Consider the following 17189-nt stretch of genomic DNA (forward strand, 5'->3'; position numbering starts at 1 on the left):
TACCTTCCAGGTATGATGCAGATATTCCTTCTCTCCATAGCCCACCTGTAGGCCTGTCCAACCTGAGCAAGGTGCTCCTGAGAAGGGCAGGAGAGGATATGGTACACTACAGCACTGCCATCAGGGTTTGGGGTCTCAGTAGGAGTGAGGAGGCAGCACGCAGGGTCAAAGGTAGCCAAACCTCTGCCAAAACATGTTTTACCATGAGTTTTCACTTACCTAATTAGAGACATACTACAAGAGACAGTCTGGAGGAGCAAGAATCATTTGTCTATGAGCCTCTAGCATCGATCAGCTGGATCTTTCTTTCCTGACAGAGGAGATTGCTACGGTAGCCCAGGAAAGGAAGGGGAAAGCCAAAGCAAAGAAATGTTCACGCTAACAAGAGGAAAATCTCCCCTGGCTGGCATGTCTCTTGCTCACCTTGATTAGTCGAGCAGGATATAGACATAAAATTACAACTGCTTCCTCCATTTCCCCTCGCCCCTCCCTTTGTGTGGGGAAGATGTTAAAAACGTCAGGCTTGATTTACCCTGACACACTGACTGACTCACGACAGCTATAAATCCTCCCTACCAAACCAAGCTCTACCTGCCACACAGCTGCAGATGGCAGGGGGAGGAGGGGGGGAACGCCATCTCCCCCTCTCTCTGTGCACATCAAGCCAAATAACCTCTTCTTTCACCCACCTCCAAAGAGGAGACAGGCAGCTTTTGTTCAGGCAGCTGACGCTGCTGCGCGAGTGTGTTTTAAACAAGGCCACGCGATCTCTCCTTCTCTCTGTGCCTGTCTGTGCTCATTTTTGTTGATGCAAAGAATCCGGGGATGTGCTGGAGCACACACGTTCAGCTCAATCTGACCACTGCCAACTGAATTACAGCTCAATTTCACCAGGGTGATTATCTTCAAAAAAGAGTAAGGAGAGCGGAGGGGGGGTGGAAAAAGTAAAAGCCAACCTATCCTTGTGCAAACTTCCAAAGCAATAGCTAAAGTGTGTTTTGGATAGGATAGCAATAGAAAGCTGTAGCCAGGAGGGAAGGAACAGGGGTAGATAAAAGAAGAGAGGGAAAGATGTAATAGAAGTGGATGCGGTGCAGTCTGGGATACAGTTCTAGCACATCTCCAGAGGCCGAAGCAGTTCCTATAGGATGGAGGTTTTCTTTTAAAAATACTAATGGGCTGATTTGCAGAGCTGTCTGGCTCTCAGGTCTCCCACAGAAATGACTCCTCAAACATCATTAACATGTCTGCACTGCTGACAAAGCCTTCCAAATATGACCCTGCAGCCACACTGCCCGACCACGGCAGCTGACTCAAACAGTGCCCAAATGAGGGGTGAAAAGGGTCTGCCTCCCCTGCCCAGCCACCACACAGCATCCTCACATCTCAGAGTTGGGATGACACTCACACACATGGCTCTTACCTCTCGAGGCCACTGCCTCAGCCCCAAGGGCTGGTGGTGCCCTCCACGTCCCTGAGGCTGGATGTTTCTGGTGGGAATCACGATGTGGCATCATCGCCCTTCCTTCATCACCTGCCCTGTGCTCCCTCATGGCTCCAGTCTGATGTGCTGGGGGAAGACAATGGGACATCCATTCCTGAGGAAAGAAAGTGCTGCCAGTCAAACCACATCCTCCAGCTCCCAGCCTCCAAGCCCCGGCGTCAAGACAAGAGGACACAGCAGGTACAAAAACATGGCCACAGCCTTGCCGAGGGGAGGAGAGGGGAAAAGAAATGAGGGATGGGATATCTATGGCCCTCTTCTTGTTGCAAACCCTTTGGCTACATCCAGCATCCCCACGGATCTGCCTTCCATGATGATCTAGTCCTGCTTCACCTCTAATTCTCCCCTTTTGGACTCCACAGCAGGACGTGGTGATGAAATACATATGTACTTATGCATGTCAGGAAAGTGGACTTCCCCTCATTTTCTTTAAAGTTTTTGCCTAATGAGTCCACTGGGTAACCCTCAGAACCCAAATCCATCCATGCCCCCTCTTCTACTCCTCTCTGGACTGTACATGGTTTGATCACCTCCCTCTCCTCTGTACTCATCCCCATCTGCCCCTCTACTCAACAAACACGTCTCAATCTGAATAATTTCCCTCTGCATGGAAGCTCCCCCTTTGATCACAGGTTTCCTATACTCTTCCCAATAAAGGCAGTCACAACTCCAGCAGGGGCAATTTTAGAGAGACAGCTTCATTCTCACCCTCCTGGTACCACATCTAATTCCTTGGTTTGACCACTCCTGAACAGAAGTGAGACATCCAAAACCCACACCAATGCTGGCAGGGCAGTGGCCGCTGTGCAGAGTCATTGATGGAGCCCAGCATCCCTTCCCACAACTGTTTCAGATACTGAAGGATCAACAAAATTGTTTGTGTTGTACTTTCAGGAGGTTGCTGGAAGGATACTTTGTCAAATTACTGGAGGGACCAACAAGATGCATTCCGGAGCTTGGGGCTACTTGTATTTACTAGCAGAACCACCACTGAGTTTATATCTTATCTACAAAAACAAACCCAGAAATCTCTCCATCCCAAGAGGGAGAAAACACCGTTTGCACAGTACAACACAACACAACAATTCTCAGTGACATTGGCATGCTGAGCTTCCTTTTGCAACCTCCTGGTTAAGAAAAGTTCCAAAAAAAAATGTGTGTTGTGCGATAAACAAAAGCAGCCCAGCTGGAACTCCTGTGATACAGAATCCTGTTTCTCTGTAGTTATTTATAAACTCTTCTTTCCAATAGTCGGGAGCTTCTTAAACTAGAGTAGATCAATACACCTGAAAAGGTAGAGGCAGATCAGAGGGAATTAGATGACATTGGTGTATGCATCTTCAGAAACTGGAAGAGCTGATCAAAATGGATAAGTCAGAAAAGTCTTTTTTTCCCTTTTTTTTTTTTCAATTGGGTATTTTCTCCATTTCCAAATGAAATTTTTTAAGTGTTTGTCTTTAAAAAAAAAAAAAGAAAAAAGAAAAAAGCCTAATTCCTTTTCTTTTCTCTTCTCATCCCCAAGCCCAAGTAATTTCTAATCTTTCCCACTGGTAAATGGCAGAAGTAAAATTTATCATGGCTTTGGGAAGGGTGGCGGGGAGAAATCTGACACGGGTCTTATTTTCAGTAATTTTTTTCCACTCAGATCCAGTCACTGGTGGTTTTTTAAGCTGTTCAGAAAAAGAAAAGCAAAAGCCTTCTTTTCCCAGCAGAAGCACTGCAGCCTTTGGACAGATGTGGTTATCCTCCATGCACAGAAACCTTACGGGCTTCCCGGCTGCTGAGACAGACCGGAGATCACCCCCAGCCATGGGAATGCAAACACAGCGTCAGGGTTTCTCTCCTTCGAGGCCACAGAGGGAGCCCAACTCTCCAAGTTGCCTCCCAGCCACTTCCCCGGGGCTGTCTGCAATCCAAATCAAATCACATCTGACTTCAGGCCAAGTTCGGGAAACTTGATTATCTTTCTCCCCCTGCACGATGGGAGATGGCAGGTTGAGGGGAAAGAGGAGGAAGGAGTGAAAAATTAACACAAGCACTTAAGATGTTATGAAACTGCAATATGCATCTCTAGCCTGGCCCCCGGTCCTCCAGCCCATACATTATTTAACAGAAAAGAAAGCACAAATGAGCCAGAACAATAGCCGGAGGGTGGGAGAGGAATGTACATATATATATATATATATATTTAATTCCTTAAACCATGCCCATTAGTTTTGTTTCTTATTTGGGATACGGCATTAATCATGCTAATATTTTACAGCCGGGCTGTACACTTTAGCCATTACTTTAATCAAAGCCATCAGCGTACCCAAGAACACGCTACCAGGTGGGAATAGCTGCTACCGCTCGCTGTTAATTACTTTGCATTTTACAGCAATCAGCAGCAGGGGCTGAGATCATAATAAATTCATGACTTATGGGTCCATAAAATCATTACCGTAGGAAAATATGTTTTATCAGGCATTCGTCGGGCTGCTGCTCAGAGAGAGATTTCTTGAAGGAAATGACACCCATGAAATTAAACCGATCCTTGCAGTCAGCAGAAATGCTAATGTGGGCACAAACAGAGCCGAGGCTTGTGCGGAGAGGAGGGAGGGGAAGATGGGGAAGGATTTTGCCAGCCTGGAAGGAGGGGAGGTGCTGGGGGAAGCCTGCTCACACCCAGACAGGCGGGACAGAGGGAGGGCTGGAGGGAAAGGGAAGAAACGAGAGCAGGCTGCAGGGCTGCTAAGGAGTCTCGGCACCTTCACTGCCACAGCCTGAACCTGCAGCAACGACACTCCAAGGGGCATCTACACACAGGGACAGAGAGGGAAAAGTTACTCACGTCCTTTTAACAGGAGAATCACTGAATCAGTCCTGAGTTAGAAGGGACCCATAAGGACCATCGGGTCCAATGCCTGGCCCTGCACAGAATCCCAGCATGTGCCTGAGAGCATTGTCCAAATGCTTCTTGAACTCTGGCACGGAGATAAAGACACACCAATGAGGTGATGTGCAGCAGCTTCCTCAGCCCGGGCTATACTCCCTCGCTGATGGCAGTTTTCCAGAAGGGAACACAACCCATTCATGACTAATCACAAAGTCTCTTTGCTTAAGTGACCCACCTGTGGCTTTGCACACAGGTAACGGCAGCTTGGCCTGAACTTCCTATTCCCAAACCTGGTCAGCTGAAGGCAGGAGTTTTAATTCAATCACCTAAAAGCCCAGGCAGGTTATGTGGGATGCCAGGGATGTGATCAGGGCAGGACCTGCTCCACATGCAGCATGGCAGTGCCATCACAGCAATGTCGAGAGCAGCAGCGAAATCAAACAGTGCCAAATTGACATAAAGCAGCAATAAAAGGAGCCTCAGGATTTGAGAAGCATGAAAGGAGCCTAAATGAACTTGCTGAATATTTTCTAAGCCTTTTCTGCGCTCGCATAAAATCCCATGGCACCTCCAGAGTCATTAGCCCTGCCAGTTCCTAAAAAACAAACAATAAGTTCACTTCTAATTTTTTTTCATTTTTTTTTTTTTTCAATCTAAGATCAACTGAGTTTTCTTTGGCAAGAAGCCACTGGCTCTTTAGAACTCTCGTGTTTCTTGGCCTGTGAAAATGAAAAAGTGAAATGCCAACTAGAAAATACCCCCAAAGTGTTAAATTGGCCAAGGCCTTGTTTTTTACTCTTTGTTTCACTCTGAAAATACTAAGGAAGCTCAGTCATAGCTGGTTTGTTTGGTTTATTCGCCTCTTCCAATTACAGTGTGCAAACAGGGAACATTATTTAGTGTTATTTAAGCATGAAATTATAACAGATCATTTTAAATATCAAGGCCCTAAAAATAAATCTTTCTATCAAAGCACAGCAGGTCTAGATCTACTAGCTTGTTAACATCCACCAGGGTGGGCAGAAGGCAGGAAAACCCCAGTAGAGAGCTCAATGTTTAAGAGATTTGTTTCTTTCCTTTCTGGGATCATGAAAACCTGAGCAGCTCAGCTCTAGGACTGCACTGGGATCGGAAGGGACACAGAAGCAGAGCCAACAGCGCAAACCTGATGTCCCCCAGACCATAATCCTGCACAGTGTCCTGGGCTCTCCCACTTCTACACAGCCCAGAGGAGCAACATCAGCCTGTGATCTCCAGGGAAGATCCCTCTGGGTCTCACCTCCATGAGACACGGTCTGTGAGAGGGGTTTTGTTATTCCTTCACCCCAGGTGGCTTTCCTAGAAGAAAAGGGTGCCTGCAGCATCTCACACAGCTCTTTGTGGTATCTACACCTGCATTCCATGGAGAATGGGTCCCCATACCCTTCTTGGCCAGACCACGTCATGGTTCCCTCTCAGGACACTGCACCTGCATTCCTTTCCCTTAAAATCTAGGGAGACACGGCAAAACACAGAAAAAGATCAGCTCATACTGGTCAAAAAGAGAAGCGAGGGACCTCCACCATGGGAGATGTTCCCAGGTCTAGTTTAAGCTCATCACAGATTTCCACACTATAGTCCAATGAGCCAACACCACACAGGAATAACAGCCTGACACCAACATTCATCCAGCTGCACTGTGCTACACCAAAATACCCTCAGTGTCCTACCTGGGGCCTCAGAGCAAGCCCCAGGGCTCGGGTTGCAGAAATGCTTGTGCCAAAACCTCCTGTGCAGTCCCATCAGCCACAAAAAACAACCCTAACCCCACCTTCCAGCCCCACATGGCGAGCTCCCATCCTTCTGGACCGGTGGCTGGATCGGAGGTGACGTGCCAACAAAAACTCTTTGTGTAGAACAAGCTGCGGTTAAGAGCAGGTTGCAGAGGAGCTGTGCTGTCCCCAGACATGCTGCTTTTTCTTTGCACGCTGTCTTTACCTTAAGAAACCCCAATCACTCTAATCCCTGGGAGAAAACTGCTCCAAACACAGCTCAGACAGCTGCTCACTGCTTGGCATCACTGGCCCGGCTTCAGCTCTGGCTGAGAGCGAGCAAGGAGGAACCAGGACCTGCAGCCAGGTGCTCCATCAGCCCCTCAGGAACTCCTAATGAGGCAGGCCAAGGAAGCCACAGCGTCTCTGTGGGATAAACTGGTTTTCTTTGGGTTTGGCATCTCTAGTTAACCCCTTCCCTACCTCTCCAAGTCCCAGGAATGGTCCACACTTCAAGGTCTCCCTGTATCAACACTCCCCAAGATTCAGAAGGGCAAAAAACACAGTGAGCCATAAGGAAAACATTTGCCTAGAAAATACCACACTCCAGCCAAGCCTACCTTCACCCTCAAGGAATTAGCCCAAATCACTTGGGCTAGAACCCTCCTGCGGGGCCAAGGGCTGGACCATTCCCTTTTTGCTTCCCTGTAGTGGGTTCCAGGTTGGCTGTTGCTATTGGGGCCATAAGTAACCTCCTCTGACAGGTGCTGCAGCCTGGAGATTTCCCCTTTATGGTCCTACCTGGCTATAAATATCCTTTTCTTCTTCAGGGAAAGAGCATCTGACCAGAAGTGTATGAAGCTTCCTGACAGGCTGGGAAAAGAGAAGAGGTTTAAATGTCAGCTAAAACAATCTTCATTTTCTTTTCTAAATTTGCAAAGCTCCCCGAGTCACTGGAGTGAGGCATTTGCCTGTTTGAAGTTCAGCCTGAAAATCCTTTTGCAAAATATTTGCTGAAACACAATAATGTTGGAATTGGAGGGGATTAAAACGGCTTCAGTCCTTGCCCCATCACCCTGAAGCCCCTCTTTAAGAGGGTTTCTGTAAAGGCAGAGACTTAGGTCCCCATGTCTTGAAGGCACAATACAAAGGAGAGAGGGACAGAAATAAAAACGTAAAGCTCCTAAACATCACTATTATTGAAATGCCTCATTTGACATTTTGACTGTTTCAATTAGCTAACAAGGAACGCTCCACTTAATCCACCCTCAGATACTCAAAGAAACCAAGTCTTTCCCTTCCCCCATACCAGATCTGGCCTGGCAGCTACTTCCCAGCCTCGGGAGAAATCCCAGCCTGGGTGATGGCTCCTGCCCTGGGGGAGCCAACAAGGCAGAGTATACCCAGCCCAGTGCTGGCTGACACTGGGGAACATCCTTCCCCCAAACCCCACCTGCCTTCGGGCACAGCCTCAGAAACTCCAGAGAGGAAGCAAAACGACACCCCAAAAAAACCCACTGCTAGGGCATTTTCTCACCATTTTGGGAAACAAAAGAGGAATGTGGTACTGTCAGACCATCAAAGAGGGGCCTCCCTCCCTCATTGGGATCAACCAACAAGGAGCCCTGGTTGGTTTGACCTGCGCCAAGATGAAAAATCACCCACAATGATTCAGTACCCACAAGAGAGGAGGAAACACCGTGAAAACACTTCCCACCTCCTGCACAAGGTTCTGGGCTAATTCCACCAGCTTTATTTCTCCAGGATTTACTCCCTGCTGCAATTTTATGCCAGGGAAGCTGGAGTGCCGGGAGCTGTCCCGTCGGCACGTGGAACGGCCAGAGCTTTCCTCCTCGGAGCGTTTTACGACCTTTAAACACACACACAGACGCTCCCCATCCCACGGGTGAGCTGCTGCCTGGAAGGGGGACTCGTGGCCACTGCAGGGGAGATGCTCCACACTCCATAAAGTCAGGGCGGTCGCCTCAGGCTGGGGGAGCTCTTGGGGAGATTGATTATCCCACCAGGAGCACTTTGACTGCCTTGGGTAGAAAAGCAATCCACCAGCTCTTCCGTGGCTGGGCTCTCACAGACAGCTCTGCAGGCACCAACAAGAGGATTTTCTCCCACGTTTGGAGGTGGAGGAGGGGGCAAGGAAGGAGTGACACACGCAAAGCCACGCAGATGTTTGGTGCCCACAGGACGACACCTCACCCAAAACACTGGAGTCCTGGAGGCAGTGGACTCTTACAGACCTCACTCAGGCAATGCTGTCCCTCCTTTCTTCCTGTTTGAGGGGATCAAGAGACTGAGAACAAGAAGTTGCAGTGCTGGGTTAATGGTTAGACTTGATATGAAAAGTCTTTCCCAGCCTTAATTATTTAAAGTGGATTTAGGTGTGGAGAACTACCACTGACACCCCCTTGCTCTAACTACAGGGACTTCCAGGTCCAAACTGGAATCTGGCAGAGAGGAGTAGGAGCCACCAATAGACCATGGAGCAAGGTGGAGGCAACATATCAAGAGTCAGTAAAAGCCCTTTTTTTGGCCTAAGACCCAGGTTTCTCCCCCCCTGCCCATAAAGAATGCCTGGCACAAGTGATGGAGCAAATCCTGCCCACTTTATGTGAACCACAACCTCAACGTGTTTGTTCTGTCCCAACTAAGGGCAATACTCTCCATGGGAGAACAGCAAAAGTGGGTCCATTTGGAATTGCCTGTTCCACTGCTACTTTAATAACTCCCAAACTTGTGGCAAGCAGAGGCTATGTTAGCAAGAGATGGAATTTCCTCTACTTGTGAGAAAAAAAATCAAAACAAACACAACTGTTTCCAGGATCACCTTTCCCAGTTCAACCTGCCTTCCTTCTGCATGGAAACAAGCTGGTTTTGAGAGTTGTGCCAGATGTCCCCAGCTCCTGAATACCAAGTGAATTTCCATCATGTGGGTCTCCACAGCAAAAGGCTTCTTCTGTAGTTCAGGAAAACACGTGTGTGCCAGGCAGCACTCACTTAAGTGAGTGTGAGACTGTGCCAGGAGAACAAATGGCTTATAGAGGTGCAAGAAGGGTTTGTGGAAAACTGACCCTAATCCTCTTCTGAAATACCTTGGCTATCTTTGAGCTCCGAGCCCCAACAAAAAGCACACAGACTATGGTAAATAAGACCAGTGAGAAACCCCACATCCCTGCATCCAGCCTCTGAGCAGTGCTGCAGTTATATCAAATAGTCACTCCTGCTCAACTTCACTTTAAATCAGTCCCAGCACTTCCCTGTTCCATGACTGCTGGAAGGGATCTGTACTTTCTGGCTTGTCACCAATCTCCCAAGCTCATGGACAGTCCATAAATAGCTGTCCTGGTGCCAGCATCTCTAAATAGTTCTTCTCCTGAAGTGCATCACCTCTCAGCCTTGATTTTGTGAAGCCAAACTCTGTGTGATGGGATGTTCACACCTCTGAATTTCTGAGCAGGGCTCTTTATACCCTGTTCTCGTTTGACTTCACTGGTCTTCAGAAAGATTGGCCAGAGTACCCCCCATTATTCCTGAGGTGGTCTCACCAAACCAGCTGGACTAACAGCAGGACTAACACTTCCCCTCTGTCAAGCTTGGTGCTCTGATCACTTCCATGTGGAGCCTGTTCCAGCACCCAAGCTCCCTCTGGGTGAAGAACCTTTTCCTAATGCCCAACCTAGCCCTCCCCTAGCACATGTTCATGCCATTCCCTCATATCCTATCACTACCTCATTTGAGCTTTGCTCCTCTGCTTTCCCACCACAGAAAGGCAGTATGGAGAGATAAAAGAGTCCTTAATTCCTGAGAAAGGCAGCTGAAATCCCACCAGCTCAGCCCATTGCCCAGGAGCTCCCTTACCTGCAAATAGAGCTGTGCCTTCATGAAAAAAAGTATCACTGGGCCTGCAGAAGTGACCTGGCAACAACTTCTCCCTCCGAACCTCCCAGACAATCCTCAGGCACCAAATACCTGGTGCATCCCAAGCAGAGGCACCTCTATTAATCACAGCCCTGTGCAGTTAAAGTTATTTAATTCAGAGATGTGAGAAGCTGCTCAGCTGTTTATGTCCAAGGGTTAAACTTGCCCCAGCCGCACACTAAACACATTTTTTACAATCTGGCAGTGATCCTTGCCTATTAAGCATCTCTGGCTTCAGAGAAGAGATATTGATTTATTTCACTTTTATGGCTGGAGGTATTTATTCCTATTTGCTTTCTCACTTCTTCACCCCAGCTGGGATGGGGGAATGAGGAGGAGAAAAAGAGAAACATTACAAAGCTGGTGGAGCCAAGAGGTGATGACTCACAGTTTTCTGATGGAGGGCACGAAGGCTGGGACAACGGAGGTGGGGACCAGCTCCGGGGCTTGGCCAGATTTTCTCACAGCTTTTATTTTTGCGATGAAAAGAGGAAAATATGTGGCTGGAAGAAAAGGAAATCAAACTTCAGAGGGAAGGTTCCTATCGAAGTTGCGTCCCCACAGGGTGCTTTGTGAGTTAGAGCTTGATTGATTTGTACCAGCTAAGGACCTCAGCAAATCTCTCCTGTGGGAAGGATCTCAACACTTTCCTACATCTCAAAGTCAATCTAGAAAGGAAGATAAAACCATACAGCTGCAAGGGAGGGCATGGAATAACATCCCTGATTTAGCCCATTCCCATACTGCTGCGGACACCTATTTCCAGGCAAGGCTCCCAGGCACTCCAGTGTCTAACACTCTCTTTCCATCTCCTCCTGCTGTAACTGATGCTGGCTTTGTTCTGCAGGGCCAGTAAAAACACAGATTGGCATTTGCACCCTTCCAGATGTTCCTTTGCAGGCAGGTGAGGTGCCATGAGACGTCTGGGGACGTGATAAAAGCAACAAGAGGACAGTTCAGACCCTCCAAGGAGGACAATTCAGACCCTCCAAGGCAGCAGATGCTCTGGCTCATTGCATTACCCCCATTTCACATGCCCATCTTGTTCTGCCTCCTAGTTGGGAGTCTGCTCCTCAAAAATGCTCCTCAAAAAAGTCACTCGCTATAAAAATAATTTAAAAAAACCTCACATCCCTTTTCAGCAGCATCTAATATCAGTGCATCAGCCTTAAGCTCTGCCACGGAAACTTCTCACAACACAGGGCCAGACATAAAGCATCCTGCTCTCCTGTGGCTGCCTGGACTACTCTGGGGACATGATTTAGTGGTGAACACGGCAGTACTGGGATAACAGTTGGACTCAATGATCTTAGAACTCTTTTCCAACATTATCAGTTCTGTGATTTTGGTAGCTGGCGAGTCTTGGAAGAGGAGGATTTCTATTCCCAAGTGCCTGTAATGTGGATTCAACACACGCCTGGGGTCTGTAGGCACTATCTTGGGATTTTTGGGCACGCAGATCATATCTCAGTGTCTAAAATCCCACAGCACAGGGTATGGGGACAGAAAGTGAGTAAAGGCCTGACTGAAACAGGGAAAGCTGAGGAAAAAAAGGGAGGTGAGTGCCAGGGGCTGTGGGGAAGAAGAGCAGAGGTACCTGGACAGGAGAGATGGAGCAGATCCTGCTGCAGCAGGGAGAGCTGAAAGGGGTTTGAGGGAGGTGGGAGGTGCATTTTGGAAGCTCTTGGGAGAGAAGGGTTGGGAGCTTCAGACCCAACACAGAAGAACAGCAGCTCTCAAAGTCAGGGTTGGAAAAAAACCAACCAACCAACCAAAAAAAAACAAACAGACCCAAACCAAAATAAAAAAATTCTGCAAACAAACAAAAAACCACCAAAACAAAACAAACACGGAAAAGATTTCTGGGCAGAGCACGGAGCCGTGCAAAGACCCCATCTTTGCACCCCTTTTAACCTGCAAATCCTGGGGTTTTCCATCAGTCTCAAAGGCTGCAAATCTCTCCCAGAAGCCTTGTGCATCCTCTGACAATTCAGCCCAGCCCTGGGAAAGCAGAGTTTGAGCTCCCATCCTATCTGTTTATTTGTCATCCCTCCCGCTTCAAAGCGAAGCCCACATTTCCATTCGTCAAACACAACATGCAAATTCAGAAGGAATGAAAGGAAGAGGTGGGCTGGTGGCAGATACACGGAGCTGCCACTGAGCGCTGCCGGTTCACGCTTCATTAGCATCCTCTCTCACCAAGCTGCGAGCACAGCCCTGCAGTCTGGCTACGCACAGACAGACAGGGAGGGAGGGAGGGAAGGAGGCACGTTTTCCATTTGGAGCCCATCTTTCCCCCCTTCCCAAAGCCGGCTAACCCCCGCTGAGGCTTCCTTGGGCTCAAAGGTGCACACTTGTGCTCCAGCATCTCCCGCACTAGTTAAATATACCTTCAGGCAAACGTCAGGAGAGAGCCCAGTTTGAAACTTACTGCGTTGTCAGGATGACAAGTGCTCTGCCAGGCTGTTAAGTCTCTGTTGCCCTTCCTGTGTCTGTTCCCCCTCCCCTTCTGCTCATTAGAAGTTCCCTTGATAAACCGAGACTGGGTATTTTTTTTTTTTTAAATCATTTAAATGTTTTCTTAACTTCAAAACATGGACAGCTGCAGGACTGAAGGAAGAAGAATGATGTTTTTACACTGATCCAGACAGAGATTCAGCCCACTGTGACACAGCACGGCGGGTTCATGGACAGAGAAGAGCCCCAGGGTGTTGTGCTGGTGTGGTCACAAGCAGGAGCCCAGCCTGGAGGTCTCAGTCCCCAACATGGGCTGGCTGCTGCTGGCTCACCTCAGCCTGGCCATCCTGCCAAAGGAGTTGGGAGCCAGTCATCCCCTCAGCTTTCTCCATTCTCACCTCTAGTGTGATCTTCAAAGCCCCCAGTTTCTGTCCTCTACACAATAACCTTCATAACCCCAACCCGTGTCTACGCAAAGCTGGAGTCCAGGATGGATCCAGAGTCTGGATGACACTCATGAGCATCAACAGCACAAAGCCAAAAGTCCTGATGAAGGAGCCCACAAGCCAGGCAGGAACTCAGGCTGAAAGACAAGCACCTGGAGGCCCAAAACACAGGGCAGGGACAGAGCCCAGCAGCCAACAGCTCGGTGACAACTGATCTCAGCATGGGACTGCTGTGACCTGCAGGAAAATCTGTCTCTCTGTCCTCAATGCTTCCCCTTTACCCTCAGTAAATTCTGCTCATGGCAGCTCCTCCCCACAGGGCCCCACCAAACCTCAGGGCAAGGGGGCTAGACCCTTACCCCTTCCTCCAGCGATGGCACGGAGTCTTCCTCACAGGGAGAGGCACTGAGGGTCAACTCTGTTCTTGGCTCTCTGCATGGGAAGATCACCAGTTTGGAGTTCTCCTTCCTGGCCTGCTTCTCAGCCTTCCATGCCTCCAGGTCCTTGGATTTCTGCTCTTGATTGCTGGATCTTTTAAGCTTATCAGCTAAGGATGGAATTAAATGGTTTTGAGAAGCAGAAACCAAACTCTCCTTGAAAACAAGCTGATGCACTGAACCTTCCCACAGGCCTTTTCTATTGTATCCTTCTGCCTGGGTTCCTCAAGGCAATAACATAACTCCTTTTCCCTGTTAGATGTGCTGGAAAGCACCTTGACAAGCAGCCCATCCCCTGGAAGAGCCTGCTTTAAGTCTTGATGAGCCATGGAATCAAAACAGTTTGAGAGGGGAGATGAATTCTCCTCTTGCCTTCTTTGACTTCAGTAGCTTTCACAGCATCTCCAAGCAGCAGCAAGTCCTGCAGCTGCGGCTAAATGGCCATGGGAGTCTCCCTACCTCACCTGGGCTTTTCCCACGTGGTAATCCCTTCTCCAGGGCTGGCTCCCACTCCTTCTGTGAGCACACACAGCATCTGGCACTGGGTCTTTAGCCTGCACAGGGGCTTCTTGGTACCACTGACAAATAAATAACCATGATTAGCTCCTCTAAACGAGCATTCCCATCTTCTAATAAACATCGTAAAAAAGGAGAAATGAGCCTTAATTCACTTTTATTGTCACAACTGACATGTTGCAACATCTTAATTGGACTGAGAAGAGTTTCCAGTAAGGAGATGCTGTTTAACTAACTCATTAGCAGCAGTCTGACAGAGAAGGATGCTCCAGTTTTAGGAGGTGAAAAATAAAAACTGATCCCACTGATTCTCCACCTGCTCATGCCCCAGATAGCCCCAGGAAGGGATACACTGAAGAGTCTCTTTTTTCTCAGGCAGTGTGTAGTACACATCTAAACATCTGCCCTGTGTTCCCTTCCACCAATCAGTAATGACCCCAAAAAAGCAGCTACCCTCAAATTGAAAATATTTCACCTCTTCTCCAGCAGCATTTTCACCCTGGGGTCCTCGCAAGGTCTTGGGAAGGAAGGCAAGGATTGTAGCTCCTCACTTGTCTCCTCAAAAAGCAGAGGGACTGCTTTGCCTCACATATAAAAAAGTGAACCCAGAGACTGACAAAATGCCACCCCAACAAGGTAAACTTTCCAGTAAGTTCTGAAAGCCTGGGGCTGGAATGGAAAATGCAGTGTAGATGTCACAGCCCAGGATCAGCAGCACCCGAGCATCTCTGCCTCGGACAGACAGACAGCTCTGTGCCAGTTGTTCCACCCAGCAGATCTGGAGCAGCGCCTGGCTGGTTTACTCCAGCTCTCTCTGTCCCAATGCAGATAAATTTAGTTTTCTGCTCTCGCTGCCTGGGGAAGAGCAGGGAGGGGGAGCTGACATCTTTCAAACGAGACCTTAAAAATAAGCTGTCTACACGTCTGGACGTTGAAGAATCCCAGGCAGAGCTTTGTCGGGATAAAAGAGCTCATTCCAGCCCCCTAACCAGGAGATACCCTAACCAGACTGGCACCCACCCACAAACAGCTGCAGTCATGACTGGCATTTCTTGCTGTGCCCAGGGTGCTCTGGGGGTGCCACCACACTGTGTGTCGCATACACATCTGGTGACAGCCCCTGCTCCTCGTTTCTTAAGCTCTTCACAGAGATTTGGAGTACAGGAGCCAGAGCAGAATCAGGAATAAAACTCCAGATTGCCCATTTTCCACAACTGTCACCCACTCCAGTCGCTAGCCCGGCTTCCCTTCTGGCAAGACACTTGTTTTCCCTGGGGCTCAAAGCTGCTCTGTAAAGGCAAGTAAGCATTTGATAAAGAAAATAACAGGATGAATAAAACCATGTGTTTGTACAAGAAAGCTTTTGCTCTGATCTTTAGTGCTGCAGTATGTTTTGACCTACTATTGCGAGACTCAGCTACATCTTCCCTCCTTCCAAACGTGACAGAAGGCAAAGAGGAAGCCGCGGCTGATGCCGCAGAGCCCTGTGCTGGGATTCCAGCTGACAAACAGCCTCAGCAGGGCTGCCCACACACACACACACACACGGATTAAAACCCACACCCTCCACTCTCCTGTCACCTGCAGGAGGAAGTGCACGGGTACGTACACATATACACACATATGGGCGTGATTCTCCGCCCAGACACTCCGTGAGGCACCAGGAGCCTCCAACAGGTTTGTACACAAGGAGAAACACACCCACGAGATGGTATACTTTGTAATGAGGGCTGACATTTACCAGCTACCACAAAAATCCTGCATTACCAAGAGCAAAACTTACAGGCAGAACCATCTCTGCTTGGCCAGGGCAGTTTTACAGCAGGGTGAATGTGGACACAGGCTCCAAATGGTCCCAGTAGTGATGGACCTCCCAGTCACCTAATACATATGAGGAGCTGAGGCTTGGTTTGCAAGTGGCATCTGCTCTTGTGTGGCATCCAAGGGGTGGATCAATGATTCTAAGTGGCCTTCATTGTACAACCTCTCCAAGCTGTCTGGCTACTACACAACCCCCTTGGCATATCAACTCTTTGTTGATACAGTGGGAAAAGGGGCACTTAGCACCACCATCAGAGGCTTTCAGAGTGATGAAAACTCCAAAAGCACTAACAAACTCCTGGGATCTCACCCAGGACAGGATTTCAACTCAGAGGTTTGTTCTAGAGAGCTTTAGCACCAGCTCCTCTTCACCATGGGCAAGCTCTGAACCACAAACAGACTGAGTGCATTTTGCAGTGGACTCCAAACCCTTGCTGGACATGCCTCATCTGATTTACTATTGCTGCCAAGGAGAGTGGATTTATTCCCAAATTTAGCAGCTGCCAAATCAATGTGAGAGTGCTCACAGGGGGATGTGCCACAAGCTTTCGTTAAGCCAGGGCAGGACTTGCACACTGAACAGCCCTTCCCTTGGGAGGCACCAAGCCCACAGCAAGCAGTGGCCTTGCTCCATCACAGTATTGGTTGCTCATTAGGTATCTCAGTTCTGCCTAAATCCACTGCTGATCCTCTTCAGAGCTGGTCCCTCACCCTTCACAGGTGACACAGTGACAGGAGACAAGGAGTTGACATGGAAAAGAGGACTTCTAAACTTCAACCCCAGCTTGGCATGCAGGGTGCATGGCAGTGGGTTTATTTGTCAGCAAACAAGTCTCCTTACTTCCAATCAACTCTGAGGCAATAAGAAGTGGGTTTCAACATGGCATAAATCTGCCAGCAGCATATCAAGGCTTCAGAACAGCAAGGGCACAGACAATTGTCCAGTGAAAAAGGAAAAAAAAAAAAAAAAGGTCAGAGCAGTAACTCTTGCAGTGTTTGTTCCACAAACAGAGAAGGTTTACACAGCTTTTCTGGGCAATTATTGGGCAGGAAATAAATCTCTACAGAAACTCATCATCTTCCCTCGATTTTTGCAGTGGACTGTCTCTGCCTCACGCCCCTAAGCAATGTCCCCAAAATGCTTTCCAACAAGATGTCAGTTACACAACCCAAGGCTGAGCCCCAAGAGCCGGTGCAGAAGTGTATTAAATTTAATAGCATTGCTCCAGGTAATCTATGACCGCTTATAATCAATTGTCCATGCCCGCTGCAGCATGACTGGAGCCATTTTCCCAGGCTGCAGGTGCAGGACTGGCAGAGAAATCTTCTGCATAGGCTGGAGCAGGGAGTGAGCTCTCACATGGCCTTGAGCGCATGGAGAGGCTGAGACAGGCAGCTCACCTCTGCTGCCACGCTCCTGGAAAGCCAGGGTCTAAAGTCTCCTGGATT

At 48.6% G+C, this 17189-nt stretch overlaps 1 long non-coding RNA gene across 2 annotated transcripts in view; it reads right to left on the bottom strand.

Annotated features, from left to right (window-relative positions):
• LOC113954363 overlaps positions 1-6993 on the bottom strand; it is a 39264-nt gene extending 32271 nt beyond the window's left edge. For both annotated transcript variants that reach the window (XR_003530181.1, XR_003530179.1), the window contains exons 1-2: positions 6932-6993; positions 1424-1598 (exon numbers count right to left, since the gene is read on the bottom strand). This is a non-coding gene — a long non-coding RNA (uncharacterized LOC113954363). The remainder of the gene's footprint in view (positions 1-1423; positions 1599-6931) is intronic.
• Positions 6994-17189: the final 10196 nt, after the last annotated feature.

The sequence above is a fragment of the Corapipo altera genome, unplaced genomic scaffold (genome assembly GCF_003945725.1).
Source record: "Corapipo altera isolate COAL_440 unplaced genomic scaffold, ASM394572v1 79, whole genome shotgun sequence".
Lineage (NCBI taxonomy): Eukaryota > Metazoa > Chordata > Aves > Passeriformes > Pipridae > Corapipo > Corapipo altera.